Source organism: Calidris pugnax, unplaced genomic scaffold, assembly GCF_001431845.1.
Source record: "Calidris pugnax isolate Ruff unplaced genomic scaffold, ASM143184v1 scaffold38, whole genome shotgun sequence".
NCBI classification, from domain to species: domain Eukaryota; kingdom Metazoa; phylum Chordata; class Aves; order Charadriiformes; family Scolopacidae; genus Calidris; species Calidris pugnax.
In genome coordinates this window covers 9,903,909-9,930,395 of record NW_015090995.1, presented here as the reverse complement: position 1 = coordinate 9,930,395, position 26,487 = coordinate 9,903,909, and the positions used below count along the sequence as shown (strand labels likewise).

At 48.1% G+C, this 26,487-nt stretch overlaps 1 long non-coding RNA gene across 1 annotated transcript; it reads right to left on the bottom strand.

The window, feature by feature from the left end:
• Window positions 1–809: 809 nt before the first annotated feature.
• On the bottom strand, window positions 810–8,758 carry LOC106895557. The gene is made up of 5 exons (XR_001413443.1): window positions 8,349–8,758; window positions 7,949–8,224; window positions 2,681–2,737; window positions 1,506–1,603; window positions 810–896 (listed from the first exon to the last, which is right to left on the bottom strand). It is a non-coding gene; the product is annotated as an uncharacterized LOC106895557 (long non-coding RNA).
• Window positions 8,759–26,487: the final 17,729 nt, after the last annotated feature.

The window sequence follows — 26,487 nt, the reverse complement described above, 5'->3', positions numbered from 1 at the left end:
CAGAGACACCACAGGAAATTCTGACATGGGGAAAACCCGCCAGTCCTCAGGGCTGTCTTTCCATTTTACTTTCAGTGGTGTTTTAAATTCAGACGCAAAGCTCACCTCCGACTACGTGGAGCGACACCATCACGGAGCCAGATCCTTCCGCTGCCGGCAACGTTCGAGTTGTAGCTGGAGCGTGAGGAGTTCTTCAACAGCTCCCTTTGATCTCCAGAGCCCCGGAATCCTTCTGAGGGCCAGCGCAATAATAAATATTAATAGGCAAATTAACTATTAACAATAATAAAATACATGACGGGTGATAACATAATAGGTGAAAACAGTAATAAATTCACATTGAAGAATGTGTCTGCCCTGGTCTTGCCCCAAGCATCCACACACACATCTTCTCTTTGTCATTAGTGTATCTTGAGATAACCCTTTAAAAATGAAATTAAAATATGCATCATCATTTGAAAATTTTTTTTCCACTTCAAAAGAGCAAATTTGTCATAGCAGGGTTTAAGTTGAATTAAGAAATGAAGTATTTGGTTAACAGGGTACTTGGCTTTTATTACAGATGAATATATCACTGTTATTGCAGTTTTAATCTTCTCAGGGTTTTTTTCAGGAACAGGTCTGAAGTCATTACTACTTGGGGATGTTTTAACATTCCGGATGTGAGTAGAAGCAGGGCAGGGGGCTCATTTTTGACTGGACAGGAGAACCCACAGCCAGCTTGGGCTGCCCCACACCAGTGGCAGGACTGGGGATGCTGGGTTTTGCACATGAGGCTCTGCTGTGAGCTGTGCGAGGCAAGCTGCTCACCGCTGCATCAAGAGGCACCACAGGGTCTGAGGTGGGGCTTCAGCTGAAGGAAGAAGTCGTCTGCGATGGCTGTAGAAACAAGTCTTCTGCGGAGAGAAAGATCAGAATTAATACGGGCAGGGAAACCCAATCCTCTTCCTTTTCTCCACCGTTTCTGCCCCCCCTCCCCAACAAGTCCTGAGCCTTTGAGGTCCCTGCCCCTAAAACACCAGGGCTGTCCTACAGCTCTGACCCCTGTGGCACACACCTGCAGAAAGCACAAGGACAGTTGCCTGCAGACAGCCCTCCTGCAAGCCCCGGCAGCAGAGGGGCCACCACTGCCTGTGAGCTGCCCCTGCATGGGCCATCACGAGCCCCACGGCAACACTACGTGCCTTGAGCAACAACCTGCACATGGAGCAGTGCCACACACCACCTATGCAGAGCTTACCATGCCCTGGCTTTAAAAAAAAAAAGGACTTTAATGATAGTGTCCGTGCCGTGGGAGCTCTACAGGGGTGAGACACACTGGGGCTCCTGGTAGGGTGAGCTTTTCGGTCACTTCTCCCCTCGCACCGTCACCACGGGTGTAACGGAGAGCAGAAACCAGAAACCAAGGGAATTCTGTGCAACTGGCTGAGAGGACAATCCAGCAAGACATAAGACCCCAGCTGACTACAGGGCCAGGCAGGATTTTGGCTGTGCACTGTGATTACCTGTCCATTCCCCATCGCGTGCTCTGAGCGGCCCCCAGGAAGCTGGTCCCACACCTTGTGCTTCACATGTTGCAGTTTACGTTAGTTTATTTTTAATTCTGTGGAAAATGAGGTTTGACACAACTGCGAAGATGATCAACTGAAATAACAAAGAGCTGCATGTCCACACGACAGGGGTTGCAGAGCTTGGGCCCTGTGAAAACCAGGGTGCCACAACCTCCTAGCACATTTTGCAGAAGACCGCACAGAACTACCTCCGAATGCACCAAGCCGTGCTTTCAGCTAAACCAAAACCGGGTGGGCTCTTGTCATTTGAAACAGGGTTTTTCTCAAGTAAGAAGGGAGTATATTGTTCTATATTTCTTATCATGCCTTCTTTTTGGCCATTTTCTTTCTATATCTGGCTTACCTTCCTATTTTTCCTGCCTAGTCTTTTACGTAATTTTTCTAGGGCCCTGGACATCTCTGTACGTTATCAGATACTATGGCCTGCTACTCTTGAATGTGCTTAAACTTGAGGATTTTATTCTCAATTTCACATCCCAAGTAATTCAAGATAATTTTTAGATTAAGAAGTCTTTGTTTTTGAATTTCAAATATACAAAAAACACACAGGCTTCATAGAAATGCACGAGCCGAAAGTCTAAAATTCAGTAGGTGCTTTTTCTCCTGTACAATTTGTTCTTCATTACAACAATGCAAAACACTGCAAATAAAAATGAAGAAGAAAAATTAGAGTCTGGTTAGCAAGGGGGTTATAACCTAATACCAGCCACTATTATACTTCCGTATGCTGCTTAATGAATCAATGCTGGCAGGAAAAAAGATTGCTGGAGCCTGAGGCACTTAATAAAGGCGTGTAACATAACACGCATTTCCCTTTAGGTGTCACTCTGAAAAGTTGGTATGTACAATTTCTAGTTCTAATGTAATGAGAGCAGAGGGTGATGCTGTCAAGATGAGAGATTCTGGCATCACAGCGTGAAGCCACATGTTAGGCGGCCGGGCAAACCATCCCAGCACAGCACCAGGGGCAGGATGGGTGTCCTGAGGCTCTGTGCCCCATGGCAAGGGCAGCAGTGTCCTCCCCACCGTGGGCACCGCTGGAGACCTGCTACCACCACCAGCTGAAGAGATGTCAGGTGGGTTTAGAAATGACCATGTGAGCGGCTCACCCAAGATGTAACTGAAAGCGTGCAAGCTTCAACTGCTCCCACCAGAGCCTGCAAGGCCTGAAAACAAAAAGAGAATGACCATTAATAAAACACAGTACATGGAAATGCCTCCTGGTCAGCAGAGATGCTGCAGGTGTTCCACAGAACAACTAATAGCATCCACCTGAAAAAAAACCCCGTGATATTTGGCCCCATCTTCATGACGTATCACAACTCACAAATTCCTCCCACTTGGGACTTTTGACTTTTCTTTGGCCTCCAACTAGCAGCTTCCCCTGTACAAACTCAGGTGCTGTGATCACCTCTGAGGTGCCATCATTCCTCCCCATCTGTGGCTGCCTCCTGTATGCTGGGTGTGCTCCCCAGAGCATCTGCACTGGTACACTGCCTGTAATCAGCAGTGAAATACTTTAGGATTCATTTCAGTGAAGGACATAAAACTTGAATTGTATTATATTATATAGTAATTAATACTAAGAGATTCTGCACAGTGTAACAATAGCTATGAAATTGTTACAGCTACATTGGATGAGATAGAATAAATGACGTGATATAAACCGTATTTTTGCTTTTTTTTTTTTTACTTCTGCTCTGCTAAATCTTGTAACATCCTTCATGAACTTACTTCCTTTCAAAATGACTTCTGGCAGAAAATGGAGCTAAAGCTCTGAACGGGACATCACGTCGTTTCAGAATGACTCAAGGTCAGCCAGTTCATTTTTTAAGTACAAAAATCTTAACTGCTCCCCGCTAGCCAGGGAGAAGCTCCCCGCGCTGTTCAGTCTGCCAGGTGCCATCTCTGTGCAAAGAGGAAAAATAAACAGGAGCGAATGGGAGGGTGCAGCACAGCACCAGAAATACCAAGTGACCTGGTGTTGCGGGAGGGGGGATCAGGTTTAAAGACTAATTTCCTACGAGTTGCAGCGAGAGAATTTTAATAATATTGCGATGGCAAAGGAGCATTGCCCCGCCACAAATCTCCTGCGCTCTTTCAAATATCAGTTCCACAGTGACAATAACCGCAGCGACTGGTTTGTGTCCTTTGACTAAGAGCCAGTTTATACAATTAATAACGCATCCCTGCCCAATCAACAGAACGATCCGTCCTTGCCCCTAGGTACTAATCATGTGTCAAGACAATTAATTGCAGTGATGTACTATGTGAGGAAGGTTGCCCTTAATGTAAAATGTGGCAATTTTTCTGAAGGGCCCAAGGCAACGATCATCTGAATATCCTCCCTTACAGTAACACCACCTTCTCTAAATGAAAGAGGAGAACTTAGTCAACATGAGACCTAAAAACAAACCTGCCTCTGGGTTCAAGCCCACGAGATCTGGAGCACCCTGCCACCTCCCACTGAACAGGATTGCGCTCTTAAGCAAAGGTTACAATTTTCCACTTAGATGGGATCAAAAGTCTGGATGGCTAAATTTAAAAACTGATTACCGCAAAGAATTTTTAAGAGGACTTTTTTTTTCTCCCACCAACTTTGTTAATTCACAAGAAGCTTTTTCCTCATAGAAGCTTTGTCCTGCATCAGTGAAGGCTTGCCATTGATTTTCACAGAAATATGATCAGACCTTCCATTAGTCCCCATCTCACTGGGCGTGTAATTGGGCGCAGATGAGGGGAGCTAGCGGGAGCCTGAGGACGTGGACTTTGAGCATAAAAATGAGTCAATATGTCAAGCTGTTCTTTGTTTCGTTTTGTCTTCTCTTCCTCTTCCTTCTCAAAGCGAGAGGGGAAAATTGGACTCGGTCCACCCAAGGAGGGCAGAGCCACCTCCAGCAACCTCTTCCCCACCTCGACCTCTTGACATCTGCTTCTGGCACTGCTCCATACCACATGAGGCGGGGGGACACCCCTTCTCAGCTGAGAGGGCCAACTCATATGGTCGCAATTAGACAAGGAGCACCCACAACCCCCTTGCCCCATCTGCAACCAGAGCTACCTGGTTGCTGGCAGGATCCCTCCTTTTGGGAGGGAAGCAGCCCTGGCAACAAGAACCACAGCAGAGGACTCGGCGACTGGGGAGTTGCTGTCTCACCACTGCCCCACCTTGTATTTTGATTTTTCGCTTTGACTCATTGCTCGCAGTCATCGTTGTCATCAATAATAAGAGGTGCTGGGGCACATTTTACAAATGCGTGTGCTTAATCATCTTGATATCTGAGATGAGTCTTGTAGATAAGGGCAACACACAGAGGCAACAAGAACCCTCCAGGGCTGCACAGGATGGCTGCAGCTACACAAAGTTCCAGCAGCAACATGCAGACATCCCGTTATGTAAAACCAAGGGGACAAAAGCCCTTCCAGTGCTCCAAGGGGTGGATTTAACCTCACATGTCACTCCAGGACCTGGTGAGTCCCACCAAGCCCTTCCACTATTGTAGAGTGAAGATAACCTTCCCCGTTATGTCAACCTCCCCTTGGCTCATCCTCACCAGCACAGGACACGGTCAGCCTTCCTGGCTCCTTTGGTACGTGCTATTGCGAGTCAGACCCTGCCTGGAAAGTGCTGCTCTCCTCCTCGTCCCGCTGTGAAAGGCCACCCCGTCCGCTAGTCATTGGTTTCTTTCACATACAACAAATTGCACTCATAATGGGAGAGCCCAGGCAGAATTCCCCTGAGAGTCTGAAATGACATTTTTCAGGATCTGACAATAAAACACCACTTGTGCTCTGCCTCTCATCTGTTCACCCTTTCAGTTAAGCTTTCATCCCCTGCATTAGAGAAATGAGTCATCTTTACCATCTCTCATGCACTCACATTCTCAGTACCTTGCCTTAATCTTCAGTTTTTCACTATCACCTGAAATATATGGTCCTTAATCTCTAATATTACTTTATGGGGAAAAACCACTAAAAAATAAATCACAGTTATAATAAGAAGTTTCCAAAGACTCTAATCCTAAAATGCACTCCTATAATAATACAGGGGAATCTCCACACTCAGTATTAAAAGGATAATTTTTCAGTGTATCTCCAGTTTCACAGATACACACAGCTCTTCATTTTCACCTGCAAATGACTCCATAGATTAACAGAGAGACAAAACTCAATCAAGCATGTCTGTCATTGCGATTATGGCCTGGCTGTAAAGCAATCTCACAGGATGGGAGAGGACCATGATATACCTATCACAGCTTAAAAGCCTTCCTCATTGCACCAGATTTACATAACTTTATTCAGTGCTGTAGATTAAAGGTTCAAAAAGATTGTATTTGTCTATAGGGATGGCAAACGAGCAAAGCGTTGATACTGGAGGTAGTTCATCATTTGAATTGGGTTTTGCACCTGCAGAATTCCCCTCTTTCTGTTTGGTAATACCTTGTGGCTTGCACAAATGCAATGACTGTAAGGGGCAATTTATGTATTTGTGTCTTCTATCAAATAAAAAATAAAAATAAGTTGGAAAAGCTGAATTAGAGACCCCAATATTTCAGTCTGACTCAGGCTCTGGAGTTCACTGGGGAAAATGTAGCCCTTAACTCTCTTAGGAAAATACACCAAGACCCATGCACTTCTTTCTGCCTGAAGATCTTCCAGAACAACTTTAGCACACCTTAAAAAATCTGTCACAACAGCAGTTTTAAAGTCATATCTATCAATGCAAGTCCAACCATTTCCAAATTCTGACATGCCCCCAGATCCTAAATCTAACTTAAAATTTCTTCAAGTATTTTCTGACACTCTAAGCTAGCAACTTCATCATTTTAAATAAAAACTGAAATTCTTATACTTATGAAAACACTAAAAGGTGTCAGAGTTGACATCTCAGTCGTCCTGGCTCTGGCGTGAGAGTTGACACTTATTTTACTAGGAAATTAGCAAAGGTGCAAAAGGTCCTGCTCGTGCTGCAGGGTCGCTGTAGCTGCAGGAAGCAAAACTCTCCTTCAGCCGCAAGAACCAGCTCCTTGCTGCAGAGCTGCCGGGTTTGGGCTGCTCTGGCCCAGGCAGAGCATGGTCAGGTGATGCTGTGCCATGGTCCCAAAAGAAAAAGAAAACTGGGACACGAGTGACAGCAGGCATCTCTGCACACTGGCAAACTGAAGGTTTCCCTTCAAAAATCCCAAAATAGCCAGTCCTGATTTGGTCCAAACAATGCAACTGAAGGCAATACAGAGACTTTCTAAAGCTGACCGCATTTTATAAAGAGTGGCTTAATCATACCATTTTCAGAGAGAAAGCCACAACAGTCCTTGGTGGGGTACAGCTTGTTCCTGTGAAGGGAAGGAAAAACCCAGGGCCAGGGCTGCCTTTGCAGTGGAGCTGCTCAGAGGGGTGATTTTGTACCTTATTACAAAACACATTTTTACCATCTTCAATACAAGATGGAAATCTGACGCCGTTTCATTTCACCTTTTTCCAGGATCCTGATTCTGCAAGGCTAAAGCTGAGCTCCCTTGAATGACTCTGATGCTGAAACATGTACATAAGTACTTTGCTGAATCAGGCCCTCTTAAAGTATAAGGAGGAAGATATTCAAGCTTTCTAATCCAGCAGCACAGCGGGGAAACTGCTTGTCTCTGCGTGATTGTGTAATTGCTTTTCAAAGAGAGAGGCAAGTTTCTCCATCCACGTAGCACTGATAAACCTCAGAAGTCACTTTGGTCTTCCAGCCTAACTTTCAAGATTATTTGTTATGGGTAAAAGGAAAGACACTTCTATTTCCATAGTTGACAAGCTTTGCTTCAGGGCATGCATTTATTTTCCATGCTGTTGATCTCTTCCTCCCTGCATCAGGCTAATTCATCAGATTAATAAAGGACGATTTAGCTTCCTGCAGGGTGTTATTGATCTCTCAGGGAACGTGGCAGTTGTTTGCTATGCCACCTTTCCCCTGAGCAAAAGGGATGATTTTTAAGTATTTCTAATGCTTGAAGGCTGCAGCTGGCTCTCACCCTGGAGGAGCAAAAGGCAGCTGCAAAGGGGAAATGCAGAATGTATCGCCTCCATCCCTCTGCTTTCTGTACTCAGCGGTGTGTCCAGAGCACACAAAGCCACAGCCTGGCAGTGGGAGTGAGCAACCCGCTCCAACGTGGGGCTTCAGAGAGACAAAGCTCATCTGGGCTGAGCTGTCACACACTTAATCCACCAGCACCAGGGATTATTTGAAATATGCGGCGTAGTTCATAGATTATAAGGTCAGAAAGGACTCTGCAATCAGCTGCTGTAACACACCCCAGCCGGGTCACCCCTCGCAGTGAGCCCTCTGGTGCCAAATCACTCACCGGGGCATCCCATTTCACTCTGCATTTGCCCACCTTCTGCCACAGGATCTTCTGCCTCTGACAGCATTTGCCAAAGCTGCTTTTCCAAACACCTCTTTGGAGCTCCTGTGGAAGGCACAAGGGTTTCAGCATGAGGGTTCCCATCACGGTGGGGCAGGTGCCTGGATCTCAGCTGTGCCGAGCACCCCACACAGCCATCCCCAGGGTCAGCCAGGCACCACGGTGGCTGCTCAGCTCCTTCCCTCCTGCCGGGCAACGCGTGATGCTCTCCCACCTCCTCTCCGGGCCTTCCACAGCAGCACCTGTTTGCTTAAGAGAGGAGAAGTGGACACACGTTTCAGGAATATTCACGTGTCATCCAACACAGAAACAGCAGCATCTCCTTCCCAGTGCTGCAATTACCCTCTTTATCCCACCAAAATTATTCCTATACCTTTAGGCTACAGTGCTGGACGAGGAGCTTTAATTCACCATAATCTCTCAGTTGTTCGCTGGCTCCCTGCTTGTCTGGCCAGAAGTCCCTGCCCTGCAAACACAGCCTGGCTCCTGGCTGCCAGGATGTAGGGCTTGATGTTTGACCTTATTAAAAAGCAAATGCTGTTTATTTCTGCCAAGCTACAAAGCCTAAATATGAAGCCTCAGTGACTTGCTCGCTCATTCTTCACCTTTCTCATGAGTTAATGTCACCTATGTATTTTCCATTTTCTCACCAAAACCACTGCCAGACATGTTAAATCCTGAAAGAGCAACACTTGAGACCCATCAGAGCTGGGCGGACACAAACTCGCTTGCTCCCCTGTTTGCAACTGTGGTGTGAGGCTTGTAAATCTGCTGGCTTGAAATCCACTCAGTATGAACTACATTAATTTTATATAATTCTAATTCCTTAATCAATAGCTTTGAAGAATCAAATATCTCTGTAAATTACAACAACATTATTACCTTTAGCAGTCTAATTTGCAATCTCATTAAAAAGATATCAAGTTCTGTTCTATAACCCTACAGTGATGGAATAACTCTCCATCCTTCATTAGTCATATCCTTGCACGTGCTGCTACATGTTTGTCTAGGACTGGTGTCAAGCTGGGCCGTCCCCAGCTGGTTTTCAAATCCTGGCACAGCAGCAGCTTGCTTTCATCGCTGCCCAACCGCGACGACCCCAGCGCCACTGAAAATCAGTACGGCCCGTTCAGAGAGCTGCAGGGCCAGTGCTGGTGACCAGTACCCTGGACCCGCCGGCGCAGAGCGTGCAGTGGTGGCTCGTGCTGTACCACACGCACGGGGTCACCGTGGGACTCTGCATCCTGTGGTAGGACCGCAGCTGAAACTTGTTTTCCCCAAACATGACATGTTTATTGAATGTTTCTGCATGTATCGAGTGCCTTTTCTGCATTAGCAATGGCTTTTCTGCAGAGTTGAGCTGGTACCTGACTAAATAGATGCCTTTTCTTCCCAATATATTCTGAAAATTACTGAGCTCTGCTTGTACCATTTTCCTTCCCATATGAAAGGAAAACCCATTTTCTCAACTATATAAGAGTTTTGGTGCCAGAATTAGACAAGGAAATGTTTCAAGAGAAGGGGTCAGGGACTGGTTTCTCCCAGTGGTGGGGGCTCATCAGCAATCTATGCTGTTAAGCCGGATAATTAAGACTGGACCCACCCCGTGAAGCTGCCTGCATCCCTGGTTCAGGCACATTTCTCATCGTTATCCCTTACCCCATGGCTTCCAGCCCCACTTAATAAGGCTATGTTTATTTATCTGGCTTTTGGCATGACAGATAAAACAAAGCTATGCCAAATTTCAGTCCATAAATCCCAGTAAGTAGATTGGATGGGCCTAGATTATAAAGGAAAATAACTACAGAGACCTAATTTTGGAAAAAAAAAAAAGATCTTAGAACTGATTTGCTGACAGGGTAGACCTTGATGTCATCCTTCTATAAGTGGGTTATGATTGTTCTCACAAATGCAAAATTATATGCAAATACATCCATCGCATCCTGCTGCTTCTAGTTTTATCTGCCTTTTTCCTAGTCTTTTTTTCGCTTCTCCTGGAGTCTCCCAGAAGCTGATGAGGGGCATTTGTCCCAAGTACAAGGCCAGGGACAAAGTGATTGGAAACGGAAAATATCCTGCACTGTATCTCTTCTGACAGGTACAAGTTTCCTGATGGTTTATGTCTGTGTCACGAGACGTAGGGTTTCATTTCTGCCCTTGAAAAACAGATCAAAAGATCATTGCCAGTATACATTCTTCCTTGACAATTTTTCACTAGTTTTGGAAAATATGAAGAGTTTATAGTCAGCTCCTACAGTGACACCTTTGCTGTCCCAGGTGGTCTGGAGCAAGCAGGACTCACCAGGACCCCTTCCTCAAACCCAGAGCGATTTGCAGCAGGAAAACCAGCAATGTTCTCCTACAAGATGGAAAATAGGGGGTGGGGTTTTTTTTGACTCAGTGCTATATGGTATCTTTAGGGTCCCCTGAACGTGATTGCGCTCAAGCTGAACCTCAGTTCAAACATCATGGGCTTTGTGCCTAGAGGTTGACATGACAAATTTACACTTAAGGAGGCACCAGAGGAGCTTTGGCCAGGGGCCGGGAGCCCTTCGCCCGGCTGCTCCCCCCTCTCGCAGGGATTTTCACCCGCTGTGGGTGGGTGGGAGGCGGGGGCCGGGGCTGGCCTGTGCCTGGGAGGGCGGCTGGGGCTGGGGCTGCCTCCAGGCAACGCGCGAGTGGCTCTGTGGGAAGCGGCTGCTGCTCCTAATTAAATAGCACAGATCCATTGCTGCTCATCAGTCTGACGGCGGTAAGCCCTTCTCCCGCCTCGGGTGCTGGAATTAATGCTGCTGCGAGACAACATAAATTGCAGCTTGAAAATGGCAGATCAGGTATACACTTACTGCCATTAAAAGGCTCTAAATTGGTTTAGAATTGAAAAAGAAAAAAAATATCTACCATAAAAGATCCAGATATGGCCGTAAAGGGCTGAATGCAAATGACAGAGTGCAGTTGAATTCAATCTGAAGCTGCTGTAGGACTTTGCGACGCACACCCACAACATCGGCCCTTAGCAAGGGACACAGAGGCTGGCTCTTGCTCAGCAGCCAAATTTTAAAGCAGTGTCAAATTAAGAAACCCGGCTTTGAAATGCTGGATGTCTCTTGAAGAACCTTAAGCCTGTTTTTGTATTGTAGGATCAAAGTCTTTGAAGCCTTAAGACAGGATCAAACCGCAGAAATTTTGGACACGCTCCACCCAGAAGGCTCTAAGATCTGTGCTGTTAGTAGTTATTAATACATGAGTAAGCTGTTACATGACAGCAAAGTGAATATACTACATCCATATTTATACATATATATATATATTAGGTGCATGAGCTACAATAACATTTAATAAAGGAGTGACCAACTTCACAGAAGTTCCTAAAGTTCAGTCTACACTGAGAATATTTCCATTTCAAAATCACCAAATAGTTATTGGGTAAAAGTCTATAAATAAATTTGACATAAAAGTCAGACCCCAGGCTGCCAGTCTTCTAGCCTGAGCCCACCAGCTGTGGTCCAACCCAGTGAACCTCCTCCTGCTGCTGACTGTGGTGCCTTAGATGAGGGCAGGGCAACCACTGGTCCCCAGGGGAGCTCAGATCCTGACAGCAAGGGACATCTCCAAAAATGGGAAACATGAAACCAAATCATCTTGGGAAGGAATGAATAATCAACTGTGGGTGTCTCACATCTGTCACAAACACTGGCTTGTCGTGCAAGGGGGTGATGGACTGGTCTCGTCTCCTCAGTCTTTCCAAGGAGGGCTGTATCCTTCACTGTGTTTTTACCAAATCTATCTGAGAGATCAACGCTTTTTGACTGTTTTCCAGTTTGTGAACCCTTAAACATCTTCCATCTGAAGAACAGACCAGCTTGCAGGAAACACAACCCAAACGACCATTGATCTGCCCTCCTACTTACCTCTCCTGGAAGGGTGGGAAGAGAAGGCAACGCAGGAACTTACGGCAGGATGATGGAAGTCTGGAACAAGGTGCTGAAGCCACTACCTCTTTCTGCCATCATGGAGAAGCAGAAGAAGGTTCTCTCATCCCCTCAGCATTTCGGGTCAGTGCTGGGGACTCTCTCACGTGATGGCCATGCCTCCAGCTTTCACCCCTCCAGGCTGGCCAGGGACACCCTTCCTCCCACAGCGGGGGCATTAGCACACACCTAATGCTGCAAAGCACATCCGAGGGAAGGCAGGACTCCCAACAGAGGCTTTGGGGAGCACTGCAGGAAGAGCTGTGTTTGACTACACAAACAGTGAGGAAAAGAGAATGACCAGGAAAATCATGAGACATCAAGGGAGAGAAACGACAGCGTTACAGTCCCAGTGTCCATTATCTGGACACTGGTGTAACCGGGACAGAGTGATTCTCATATATCATTTTCTTCTGAAACATTAACTGCAGACAAAGATCTTTCTCTGTATGAATTATGAAGTATTATTTCATGTTTAATTGCATTGATTTGCATTGAAAGCTTTAAACATCAGCCTAATAATTATCTTAAACCAATTTGTCATCAGGAATACAATAAACCATTATCTATGCCAGTGCTTACAAGGAGCTGACTCTCCTGCATCAGAGGAATTGGAAGAAAATAAAAAGAAACATTTAAAAGAAACATTTAAAATGCCAGAGTGTGCATCCAGGTTGCTGCGTTTCAGGGAAAAAAATGTGAGAATTATTGCCAGTAAAAATGACAATAGAAAAAAAACTTCAGAGACTGCAATGGTGCTTATTTACACAGAATTACCCCAATGGTAGTTGGTTGCTGGCACCTACCCCCACCAAGCTGCCCTCGCACCCACTACAGGTTCTCCTGCAAGCCAACGTAAGGGGACTTGTATCCCAAATCTTCCTCTCCAGAGTAGAAACCAGCCCTAAATCCAGTGGGTGGGTGGGTGGAGGTGGTTTCTGTTGTTGCTGGTGGCATCGAGAACAGTCGCCTTTCTGCTTGTCACTCCCCCTTCCCTTGTCCACCGACCAAGACGACATTTCTGCTTACAGAGAGAACATCAGCAAATATTTTTAATAAGAAAATTTCACATTGCTCCAACCTCTGCTCTTAGTAAATGTCTGATTATTTAAAACCAGCACCAGAAACACCTGGCTAGAGGCATGGAAAATTCTGGACAAAGCAATTCCAGCCTCAGCAAGTTACAGCAACACAAGAGGCTTTACAGGGAGAGCTGCTGGACCAGGGTTACCAAACAGGGCTCCCACCCCGCCTTGCCTTGCCAGGGGTGGACAGGCTGTGAGTCCCCACAGCCTAGAGAGGAGGTAAAAATGTTGTGTGTTATGATCCCCCCAAATTCCTGTGGGAACGAGAAGGATGAAGCAAAGGAGAGCTATAACAGGATTTGAATATTTTAAACTACTTTGACAGGCACGCACTGTAGTGCATTTTATCTGTGGGAAATCTTGCAGCAATTGAGCACTTTACAGCTCCCGTCCCGGGGAACAGACATTATGCAGTGCTTAGCTTGCAGCATCGCACCAAATTTTACTGCCACTGCAAAACTTCCCCCCCCCCAACCTGACAGCCAGTTTCAACATAATGGTCTTTATTTTGCAGAGCGTGATCTTGAAACATGCACAGTGGTTTTTACGGGCAGGATGAAAGCCTGATGTGACTCACGGTGGTGTTCTCGGGGGGTGTTTCCAGGGCGGTCCTCCCCACCAGGAAAAGGCACGTCACGGGGTGCCGGCTGGAGGGGCAGCCCATGTCTTGCTGCCCCAGGGGCTGCCAGCTTCACCCACCAGAGGCACAGGGATGCTCAGCCAGGGGACGGGACACACGCCGAGGGTGAGAGCCCCTGCCCCGGGCACAGCCATCCTCACCCTGGGCTGCAGGTCTGAGCTCTCAGGCAGCATTCCCTCCCCGGTCGGGAAGCCGTCCAGGTTTTAGCCGGGATAGAGTTCATTTTCTTTCCAGTAGCTGCTGTGTTTGGGATTTAGTATGAGAATAACGTTAATAACATATTGTTTTCGTTGTTGCTAAGTAATGTTTACATTAGTCAAGGAATTTTTCAGCTTCCCATAGAAGCTGAGAGGGAGCACAGACAGGACAAGCTTGCCAAAGGAATATTCCATACCATAGAGGAATATTCCATACCATAGATGTCATGCTCAGGATATATATGGGGGTTGGCTGGCGGGGTGGGGGGGGGCAGGAATTCACAATCTCTACTCAGGAGGGGCTGGGCAACTCATCACCCAGTAGTGAGAGCAACTTGTGTTGTATTACTTCATTTTGTATATTCCTTTACCATTACTATTATTATTATTTTCCTCTTCCATTACTGCTCTATTAAACTATCTTCATCTCAACCCAGGAGTTTTGTTTTCCCCTCCTTTTCTCCCTCATCTCCCTGCCTTCCTGAGGGGCGCAGGCAGAGAGTGAGCCAGCAGCTGTGCTCCTAGTTGCTGGCTGGGGTTAAACCACGACAGAAGCCCTTTTCATTTCACAAATCCACTGATGCCTTGGGATTTTTATTTGATTTTCCTGAGCCGCACAGCTGTCCCACGCAGCCCAGCAGAAGGCACCGCTCGCCGGATGGGCAGGCTGGGGGAGCAGGGCTGTGCCACGACATAACCAGGGTGGAAGCAGCATCACAGGAACATCTTCACTGGGCTGGGTCCTCCTGCCTTCACCACAACATTCATTTCAGCCTACAGCCCTTCAAATAAAGTATCATCAAATAATTTACAGTAGGTGTCAGCTGCAAGCTATAGCCAAAGAGAAGGTTTATTTAAGATACCATGTGGATTGTTATACAAGGTCCTGATGGATTATTCCTATCTGAGAATTTACAGATACTGCAGGAGCACGGCCAACAATTTGGATTAGTTTAGATTAAACTCAGACTGGGTTGTTTTTTCTCCCTTAGGAAATCTCAGCCCTAGGTCTATGGAATTTTTTTAAAGGAAAGATACAGACAAAAACAACTTCTGCACTTTCCAGCAGGCACCTAAAGTGCTTTTGCCATCAATCACCTTTGATATATGGAGGCAGAAGTGTGAGTTACTTCATTAAGAGCACTCACACATAACCGGGTACATTTACATATTAATCAGACAGCTGAGCTGCTAATCTTTCTATCTTATGTACATCTGTAACCATTAGTCAGAGCCCGAGTGCTGTTAAATACTCCAGGTACCACTGAGTGCTCTAAAAATCAAGCCGAGTGCAGGTGACAGGGAAAGGCTCATATTTACAACGCTCCCGTAGCGCCGAGCACTGTTCGCTCTGCAACGGCAACATAAATACATATATCTAACACCGGGGGCTTTGATCCAGGGGGAACCCTAAGCGAGGCGAGGCACTCCCACTGCCTAAAGACCTCAGTGATTCCCAGGGAAAAGGCTGGCTCCAGTTCAGCCTTCTCCAGGCTCTTTGCTGGTGTCTGAGCAGCACAAGGCACCCGGCACGATGCCCCCTGGGAACCAGGCACCCCTGGGGGTGCTGTGCCCGGGGGTCCCCATGGGCGCTAATGGAGCACTTGATGGGGATTTCAACCAAATACGCTACATTGCACACACCAGCTTACAACAATTTAAAAGCTGCCAGTTCAGGTGTGTGCTTCTGTGTTCCCCCTACCCTGTCTTTCTGAAATACTGTGCTGTGAAACTCATCTACAGGTAACGATGGCGAGGGTCACCGCACACCACTGCTCGCCCCTTCCTCTTTTTCATTTTGGAAAACAGAAAAAGCTCCTCAACAAAAGAAACTCTCTGGAAGTAGTGTGCCAGCTCTAATGAAACTTACATTTCTCTGGCCTGAAACCAGGAGGGGAGGGAGCCATTCACAGCATCACGCTGCATCAGAGGGACGAGCATCCCCGGCTGCTGCATCGCTCTGTCTTTGCCGTGGCCACACAAAATGCTGCAGAGCCCCACAGGACGGGAGGAACCAGGGTGAACTTTTACTTGTCCTATCAACAGGAATACAGGAAGATAGAGAAGCAGCTTCTCTCCACCCCTGATAGCTCACGGCACAGCCATGGGGGAGCGGGGGAGCCTCGTCCCAGACCTTCCTTTGCCCAGTGCTTGGTGGGGTGGGAGAGCCTGGACCCAGTTCTTTTCACTTCCCTGAGTATTTTACAAAGCTGCTTTTCTGGACAAGATTTGGTCCCTGGGTAAATCAGCGGCAGCAAAAGGGGTTGAAACATTGAGGAGATTTGTGGAAATTATGCTCCAAAGTCAGTAATTACTGAGATGAACACCACAGATGGACCTTGATTGAGGATGTGGTGGCTCTATAATTGAGCTGTTGTTCACTGTGGTGCACCCATCTCAGCTACAGCATAGTAGTTTAGTTGCTTGGTTTTTTGTTTTACCTGCTCCCTTGCCAGTCCAGGGTCTGCAAATCCACGTCCTCAGCTGCCTGGCTCCCTCCCTCCTCTGCCTCGCACACAGCTCCCGACCCGGCTCGCACGGCCCCAGGCTTTGAGCTGCTGAATTAAATCCTCTCCATCCTCCAAGAGCAGACAGCATCATGAGGTTTAAACTTTGGGTGAGAGCACGTCACCTGTTCCTAAGCACAAGGTGGCTTTGCCCCGGGGCCGGGAGCCCAGCAGGGTGCGGGGGCAGCCGGTGCCAGTCAGTTACACACCTACAGCTGCAGAGTAAAACAAAAAATACAAACATGTAATAATTGCCTCTGCCGAGGAAGTGATCTGTGGTATCACTTCCTCTTTGCAGAACTGTCACAGTTTACGTTTTCTAGGCTTTAATTAAACAAAGGAAAAATGATGTGGGTGGCTGCAGCGATAACACGGGCTCCGCAGAGCGCTCTGAAAGCTCTGCTTTGGGGCTTCAAGTTTTCGTTTGCCACTTTCTCTGGATTAAATGGACAGAGAGGTTAGCCAGACCTTAAGAAATGGCTTTGTGCTTTTGCCATGAGCCATCACCATCTGCAGCTCACAGTGCTTGATACAGCATCAGGCTGCCTTTGCTGCCATCTCCAAGTGCAGTAACACAACTGCACCAGGGGCACACTCACCCACCCACCCCTCAGCACCTCTCCCTCCTCTCCCAGCAGCACCAACCCTCCCCTGAAGCCCTGCGCTGCCCTCCCCACCCCATCCCACACAGGCAGGAGTGTGCACAGGCAGGGGAGACTGTCAGCCTCTGCCATCATTCTGGGCTCACAACCAAGAGGTTTGGCTCTTAGAGGAAAGCCCGAATGCCCCACTGATGCCATTACAGCCACACACACCCCATCCCAGCAGCTGGGGATGTTCAACGCTCCTATTCCTCACCCTGTAGAAACAGGCGGATTTTGGAAACCACCATCAATTCATGCTCCTTGTCTGGAGAGGCTGCACACAGCAGCGGTGCTTTACAGCCAATGGATCTCTCCTCCATCTTTCACCACTTTTTATGATGTTTTATTGATTGGATTTGTTGAACTATTTTATCGATTGGAAGTATTTCCAACCTCTGCAGTCTGGGCATAAATATTAAAGAGGAGATGAGGGCACGCAGGCTTTACAATGGAGCCCTGGCTCAGCCTTCATTCTGGCTGGAACCCAGCCCTGCCCCAGTGGCCTTGATTGACCCAGGCCAAAAAGTGGGAGAAAGGAGCTGTGACACACTAAAACCATGTCCGTATTCTTAGCTTCCAGGCAGAGGCAGCAGCCCAGTTCAAACTGGCTAAAATAAAGCCTCGGCCATGACTAACCTAGTGTTGGGGATGCTTGAGAAGGGCATTCATGGCCACTGGGGCCAGTGTGATGCCATAGCTAAAAAAAAAACAAACAAAAAAACCAAACAAACACCAACAAACCTGACCCGCTTGCTGCTGGAAAGGCCAGGGCAGGGGGAGTTGCTGTGGCACTGGCCCTGTAGCTGACAGACCATGCCCAGGCTCCCTTGCCCATCTGCTGCCCACTTACACCTGCGCGCAGGAGGAAGAGGAGGGAAGGCAGCAAGGAACCAGCACGGGCACCACCTGTGCACCACAAAGCCAAGTGGTCTAGGGGCTGTGGAGAATGGCCTGGAGGCTTTTGAAGCATCAGAAGGAAGCACAGGTCTGCCCTGGGACAGCCCAGTGGCTGCTCAGCTGCCAACCAGGGATGCTCCTGCTTGTGGCTGCGCTGGGTTAATTTGATGAAGACAGATGGAGATTTCAAAGGAAGGGCAATCACAGGCAGGGTAGAGAAGAGAAGGTGTGATGGGTCAGCCTGGGATGTCGGTGGAGCCAGGGAACAGCTCTGAGCGCTGCCCCAGCCCAAAGTGTGCTGTGCAGCCCCAGGGACAGTGCAGAGCAGCACATCGCACGAGTCGGGCTCCTCCTCATCCCCTTACACCGGGAGTTTTTCCACCATCAGCTATTACATCCATGGTTTTATCCATGAGTTCCTCATGGACCCACCCTCCTCATCGCCACTGCCCCACGCTGTGCTGCTCCCCCAGCATGGGCAGAGCAGGCCCACGCACAGCCCGGGACGGTGGCAGCTCCCAGGGATGTGGGGCACAGGGAGGTGGAAACACAGCAAGGTTTCTGTCTGAAATACCAGCCTGCTGTGTTACCACATCTCTCACCCCCGCCGTTTCCTGCTCTGGCTGCAATGGCAGACGGATGCTCTCCCCGCTCACGTGGGCACTGCCTCGCTCTTCTCCCCAGTCACTTCCCTGGCTTGAGCATCCCTGGGGGTGCTGAGGGTTGTCCAGGGCTGGGTTAGACACAAAGGGTTCAGGTTGGCCTCCACCCTGGGATGCAGTCCAGTGAAGTCTGGGTTTGTCTGCCTCAAAACCAAGAGGGATGTGCTCAGGGTGAGACATCATGCAGCTCATTTTTGAGTCAGGATTATTTCTTCTTCACATTGTTTTTAAAAATAAGCTTTAGAGTTTGGTTTTGACTTCTAGCCTTTGTCTCTCCTAAGAGCATGAGAAAGAGAAACACCACAACGAATGCAATGGGGCAAAACCTCCAGCCCCTGTAACACCAAACCACTGAAAGACAGTCACGTTTATCACGTTAACGCAGGGAAGAACATCTCTGCTCCTCCCAGAGTGGCGGCAGCAAGCACTCCTGTGAGGAAGAGCTGGTTAAACCAGAGAGGGGAACGTGCATGACGTAAGGATTCCCATTTCATACACGAGCCACCAACAAATAAATAAAACAGACCATAAAAAGCACATGAGCATCCCACTTTCTCATACAAACCCCCAACCAGAGGGTTTTACCTTTGCTGTGGTTTAGTTGTCTGGTTTAAGCAGTGGAAACAACCTGTCTTCAGACAAGCTGTGCCTCTGGCTGCTGCTTCATGCTAACAGCTGACGTTGGTATCTGCCTATGAAACCCAAGCTCACGGGAGCCAGTCCCTGGGGGTTTTCATGGGGTGAGCTCAGCGTGGTCAACCACAGGCAACGGCTGGCCCTTGGTCACACTCGTCTGTCTCATGGGAAAACAACGTGGCTTGTTTCCACCTGGGTCCTACAGCGGGGATTCGGTGGCCTTTGCCCCCCTCCTGCCCAAACACACCTTTCCATTGAGAAGGTGAAGCTGAGCCCCCCACTCTTATTGAGGAACCCCCAGTTTCCATTTCATTTCATTGGCTCTTTGCACCCTCCTCCCCCTGCCCGCGAGCCCCAGCAGTGCCCAGGGGGAGGGAAAGGTGCAACCCTCACCTGCGGGAAGGAAATGGAGATATTTTTTAATCATCAGTAAGCACAGATATTTATCAGCTTCCAAAAGCTCTGATCGTACTGCTGCCCCCCGGTTCTCAAATTACATATATCAAATTAAATTCACACTAGCCACTGCTGGGAAGGATGGATGAAGCAATGAAGCACTTTTTTTTTTTTTTCTTCTTTTATCAGAAAAGAACATACAGCCAAAAAACATAGTGGTGAAGCCAGCTGTCCTTTAGGCAGCCGATTTCACAGATAAGTTACTCCCCGGCTGCGTGCAGTGTGGATCTGATCTCACAAATGGCCCCGTGGGGACACGTCCCGCTCCTGTGCAGAGCTGGTACAGGACAAATCAATGCAAGGCTGCGGCCAACAAAACTCATCTGAACACACACGTTTTTTAGCCTGGATTCAACCTCCTGAAATCAATGGAAATATCTCCTTTGCCGTGTGTGCCGGTGCACATGTGCCTTGTGGGGCAGTGCTGCAGGGTCCTCCCCCTCGGGCTGCACAAACTCCCCTCCTATTCCACAGCCCCTGGCAGGGTCCGAAAGGTCCCACCTGGGTATTGTCTGCAGGGGAGCAGCAGCAGAGCTGTTTTCTTGTCCAGCTCCTTTCTTCCACCTTTTCCATGTATTTATATAAACACTGCGGAGGCTCCTGTGGTTCTGCCAAACCATGACTTTATCTATGGGGAAAGCAGATGCAGCACTCCCTTTTCCCCTCCAGCACCCACCTGTGCCCACTAGTGACCCAAAGCACGGAGGAAACAGCCCTATACGTTCCTGTATGTGGCTGTGGGTGCTTGGAAGGGCGCTGGGATGAGCAGGAGCGTGGGGGATCTGGGGTGCAGGCTTTTAGCTCAAGGCAAATGCAAGACTATAGATTTTATAACTTTTTCTCTGTACTATAAGCTAAGTTGAACTGCACTGCATTACTGCATGTTACTTCATTAGTTGTATTTAATTAATAAACCCCTAAACATTCCCCCCAAAAGGAGGCTCATTTTGTCACCTTTAATTTCTCAACATGGCCAAAATCTTAGAGCCCTGACGCAAAGTGTGGGCAAACCAGATCTTCCCAAAAGCTCACAGCCAGCCCAAATGCGTGTGGGACTTCCCCAGAAAGCATGAGGGCCATGTCCCTGCCTGCATCCGCCCTCAGAATAAGAACCACCTCATGACACAGGGGAAAAATGTGCGTTTTGCCCATTCTGGAGTCCAGTTGAAGCAGGTCTAGCTCCACGGGGAACAGAGATGGGATGTTGCCAGGGTCAGGAGAGGCAAGGTGGGCAGAGGTGCTGCCAAGTACCACGGCCCCATCACAGCCCTGCCAGCAATGGGCTGGGGAGCAGGAATCCCACTAAGTTCCTAACACAATGAAAATCTAAAAAAAAAAGAAAAAACAAACTAAATAAATTGCTGAACAATTTAAAGCCCCAAGCACGGTTTCCAGGCTCTATCTCCATCATACTTGTGCTCCAAATGAAGTTAAAGACACTAATAATAGACTTCAGTGCTGGCAAACACCTTCCAGAAGTACAGAGTCGGGGGGAAGGATGGCACAGCTGATGTGCTGCTCTGGGCAAAGGGCTCGGGGTTGCTGCTCCCGTGCCCAGACACTTCTTGCTTCTCCGTGCAAGCTTTGATGGCAGCTGACATTTCGCCGTGCCTAAAATGTTTTAAATGACCCAGCCACCCCAAATGGCTTGGCAGGGAACAGGAGGCTTGCAGCGCTGCAGACATCTCACACCGCTATTTCTGGGCCATTCTATAAATACTCTTTTTATCTGGAAACAGCCCTCAGCAGCATTGAGGTCAGACCTCTTCCCAGCACTTGGCCTTTCTGGCTCCTTTTTGGAGCCAGCCCCTCTGCTTCCCTGGAAAATCCCCTCCTGGATTAAGAGCTGGATCTCCCCAAATACAGCTGTTGAGGGAGCTGGGGGCAGCCGGGGCAGGAATCCTTCCTTCCACCCAGTGAGTCCATTTCCCCAGCATCTGGCCTACAACAGCCACACACCATGAGCTGAAATGAGGTTTAAGCGTATTTTCTAAGGTGAGGGGACCCCACCACAAACAACCAACTAATGGCAACTCAGCGGGCTCACCACGGGCTCCACCTTGGTACAGCACAAACACCAAATTGCAAAGAGAAGCTCTCTCTCAGACAGCCTCCTGCCGCCTCCTCCCTCTGGGACATGGGGATTTACCACCAAGCAGCACCTATTGCAGTGTCAGATTTATACAGCCTGAACCCTTATTTACACTTCAATTTTGTCACTGCTCGCACACAAACACAAATCAAGACATTCTCACCAGCAAGGCTGCACGTGTTTTCTCCCCTGGCATTTAAGGGTGGAGTGCAGGCATACTAGCAGCTAGATATTAAAAATAAATAAACTGGGAAAAAAACAGGAGCCAGCAGCTCTGATTGAAGATGAACAGGTACTCGGATTTTCAAAGAGATAATGCTTTGACTTAAGCACACGAATGACTGATCACATTTATAAGACTGTTCATCTGCTTTGTACTTGAATTAGATGATGCACTTTCAAAACCCATCCCCAGGTGGGTTGTGGGTCTTTTTGGAGATCTGGCATAAAAGCAGCAGGCAGACGCCAGCCATGTGCCAAGCGATGAAATGCAGTAATCGCTCATCAAGTGCCATCTCTCCGCCTCGTGCTTTGAACACAGTTTGAAACAGAAATGCAAATATCTATTTTTTATTAGTGACCCAGCTCAAACCACTTCAGTTTGATCGCAGAGAAGCAGCCTGAGCAGTTCACCAGAATAAACATTTACTCAAGTGCCTCAAAGGCTGGAGAATCACATAGCAAGGAAGAAACCCTTTTTTTCCCCAAAAAATCCACACAGGTTTTTTTTTTTTTACCTCCATCTCCCAGAACTGTCAGAAAAGGTCATGAAACCTTTCCACAGACTTTTCTCACAAACCCAGAGGGCTGGGGGGTCTCCCAGGCAGCCAGCAGTGCCCTGTGCTGAGATGGTGGGCATATTCACATCCAGGCTCCAGGATATGAAAAGCAAGACCAACAACGTGCAGTCGTCCATGTGGGATGGACAGACAGACACCTGCAGGACAGAGCTCAGTCCAGCAGAGTATGAGTGTCAGGAGGTACATGGTGGGACTGATCTGCCTGCCATGAGGCACCTGTATCCTGCAGAACAAAACTCTGAGCTCCTGACTGGTGCTGAGGTCTGATTAACCTCACTGTGAAGCAGTAAGTATTACATTATGTGCTGTGTTATACTTAATCCAGAAGGATAAAACCATCCATTTAGATACAAGATGGGTTCCTTACCTGATGTCGTGAAACCAGACAGCCAAAATTTAACATCTGATCTGTGCTAATCTATGGTTTGTGCCGCTTGGAGGAAACATCGCAGCTCCTATCATCACCCTCCTGGGGTTCCTATATTCCCATATGCACTTGCATTTTAAGCAGATCAATAAACCCTGCCAATCCCACAACGATACGGTCTCCTCTGCTCTTGGCAGCTCGCACAGCTCATTCCAGGCTTCAGGGTTTTGCAGAGGGGGAGGCCACCTGTGTCTGCGTGGAAGAGCAAGAGCCAAGAGACGACCAAGGGCACGTTCATCGGACAAGCTTTTCTCTTGCCTATTGGGGTTAGGACTAAGACCTTCAGCCAGCAAGACAGGGCAGCTCTCATTCATCTGGTACATGTGGAACTTTGCGACAGGAGAGCTTCAAAAAGCTGCAGGAGACCAACCCTGATGAGCACTGTAGCCCCACTGCTGGGGGAAGCTTTCTCAGGCAAAGAGGCCTGTTCTCGTGCACGGCAGGCAGGAGCTGCCTCTCCTGCCTTCACCTACCTGAGCAGGGCTCCTGCTGGCTCAGCATCAATGATCGGGTTTCTGAAGAGCTTTATGCCTTCTGTGTAGCTCTGCGACTTCCTTTCCGTTTCAGTGACTTCAGATTTTCCACCCAACACTAAAGTTTCCTTCAAAGCCCAGACTGTATAGAGCAGCACCAGCTTCTGCCTCAATCGCATCTCTCTCCACTTGCTGGTGGGTCCATTTTCCTTAATGGCTTCTTTTTCTGGGACACACACAGCCCGCCTAGTTGCTAGATAACCAGCTTAACTGGTATTAACAAACTTCCCTTGTTTTCCTCCCTTATACATTTGGGGTTTTTTTATCCTATCTTTTCCTATCTCATTTGGTTCCCCCATCCCTCCTCTTCTCCACTTCAAAGTCTGTCCCCCCAAACAGAAGTACAAGAGACTCCAGGTCACTGCAACTGCACAGCCCAGCCCCACCATCTCACTTTTCATACCATATTTGGCTTTTAGATGGATGCCCTGTATAACCTGTAGCGCTCCCCACCTTCATTTACAGTTGTAAGAGAAACCCAGAGCTTCACCATGCTGCAGAAAGGAGTCCAAAGGCTCCTAAATGAACCAGTTGGTAGGTGAATTTGCTACTGTCCTCCTTCTCTCACCCCCCGTTTCTTTCCATCTCTCCTGAGGCCGTGCAGCTCTGGCACATCCCTGCCTCCAGGCTAGGTGGGCGCCCAGGAGTTGGGAAGCCACTAGGCAGGGGGCTGTAGCATCTTCCCCTGCCCATGGAGGGCACCCGGTGCCACTGCGTGATGCTGCCTTTGTGCAGATGTGCCCAGGAGTTGTGAAATAAACCCCAAATTTAGAATGTCGTGTTCTGCTCAGCTGTGAGACGCTGCGTTATTCCGATGTACGTATGCAGCAGTTGTTCGAGAGGAAGGGTGATTTCAATTTGCACATAAGAGTTGTAGAAGGTGGTCTTTTGCGATACACTGAAAGAGATGATTAGGAAATGACAATTTAGGTGAGAGGCTCCATGTGGCTTCCATCAGCCTTGCAGCGAATCACAGACTTCACCAATACTGCAAGATACTATATTCATTCCAGCAAATTTGTCCAATGGCTTAGACACCGTTCTGGCACCGGAGAAGACGTCTGTAAGTCAGACACCTGCTCGGCGGTCCCCGCAGCTCAGCCTTCTGTCGAGCAGTTGCCATGACAGAGGATCCCTTTTTTGCTAAAATTCCACTGTGGAGTGTATTGAACAGTCGACATCACCTGCTGAGCAAGTACCCGACCCTTTCCCCGCGTGAGTCTTCAGATGTTCACATCCACAGTTCCAACGCAGAAACGCTCTGCCTGGTGTCAGAGGAGGCAGCAGCAGACACACGGTCACAGAAGACAGCCCATGAAACCATTCTCAGGAGACGTTCCCCTCTCAGGAACCCCCACCCCTCCCTCCAGCATGTCCAACTCTGCTGCACCCAGAGCACTGCAGAACCTTTAATGTCCTCCCGTGAGAACCTGCCCTGCTTGACACACGGCATCTCTTAAAACAAGATATGCACAAGCCCATCTCCGTCCCTGAATTTGATGTAATGGGCTGGTGAGAATTCATCTATACAGAAAGCTTCCAACACAAACCCTTCCTAGAGCACTACACTGCCTTGTGCATCCTGCCAAGGAGGGCAATAAGGAGCAGTTTGAAAACCCTCTAACCACCCCTGGAGTGAGGAGCCACCAGCAGAGCCTTCCCCTCTCAGTCACAGCAGAGGCTCTCCTGGGCCCCAGTGATGGAAAGGACACCCATTCCCATGCTGCCAGGATCACCAGCCACTCCTGGTCCATCTCCAGTAACCTGCTCTCTCCTCTCTGGCTCCCCAGCACAGACCCTCCTCAGCGCTGGCCCCGGGGAGCAGAGGGATGCTCCCACAGCCACATGTGGCGGCACTGAAGAGATGCTCTAAAACATCAATCAGGCTTATGGAGCCAATTACGTGAAGTGTAAAATAGAGGCAAAGAAAACTGAGTCATCCCAGGCTTTATGATCATTCCTCAAGAAAGAAGAGGGGTTTGCTCCCACTTCCTCTGCCATTTCTTTTTATCGCTGTAACGATGCCTCGCTGATTGAAGATGAGCCTGACGAGTTTTAGCCTGGCTTAAAACAAATCCATCTACAGCACCAAGGAGACTTCAACAACCACTGAGAGAGGGTGGAGACAGAAGCATTCATTATTTAGTGGAAAGCATATCAAATTTGATAGATCCTAAATTCCTTTTTAAATGGCACCGATTAGTCCTAATTGGTGCAGGAGTGAGCATTACCTAGGTCCTGACACCAACTTGGGAGCTGAACGCAGTCAAATAAATTCCAATTTAAAACTATTCAAAATTCAAATAAAAATTGTGGCGGTTGTTTTTGTCTCTCACTATTCCAAGAATGTGTTTGACCACTAATTGTGCAAATGTCTAATGAGTTAAGAAACAATTTAAAAAGAAAGGTTGAAGTAAGGCAGTAAGAGAGTTGAGGACAGCACTTTGCTGCCGATTTCATAGCCAAGGCTGAAAAGAACAGATTAACTGTTGTTATTAATGAAACAATATACCTGTGTATCTTATGTCATCATCTAATATATGGCAGTAGCCGTGCGGTTTCTCATCTTACTGCTTTTATGCTTTACTGGTACCCACTTCACAGTGTCTGCTGCTTTGAGATGCCACTGTTGGGGCCAGGGTGGCAGGTGCTGGTGGCCAGAGTGGGTGCTCCCCCACAACCCCACACTGCCAGGCACCTACCCTACTGCCAAGCCAGGCAACCACAAAAGGCGGGGGAAGGGGGAATAAAATCAATCAGTATTTACCAGGCTTACAAACTTAGCAGCCATAACAAATCCATTCAGACAAGAGCCCTAAAAAAAAAAAAAAAAAAAAAAAAAATTTGGGGGGCGCAGAATCTGAGTCTCTTTTTTACTGGGATCATAAGGATGATCTTAAAGGGCTTTTCCAACCTAGACAATTCTATTCTTCTAGCCAAGCTTCCGATAGGGTGTTTGTTCAGT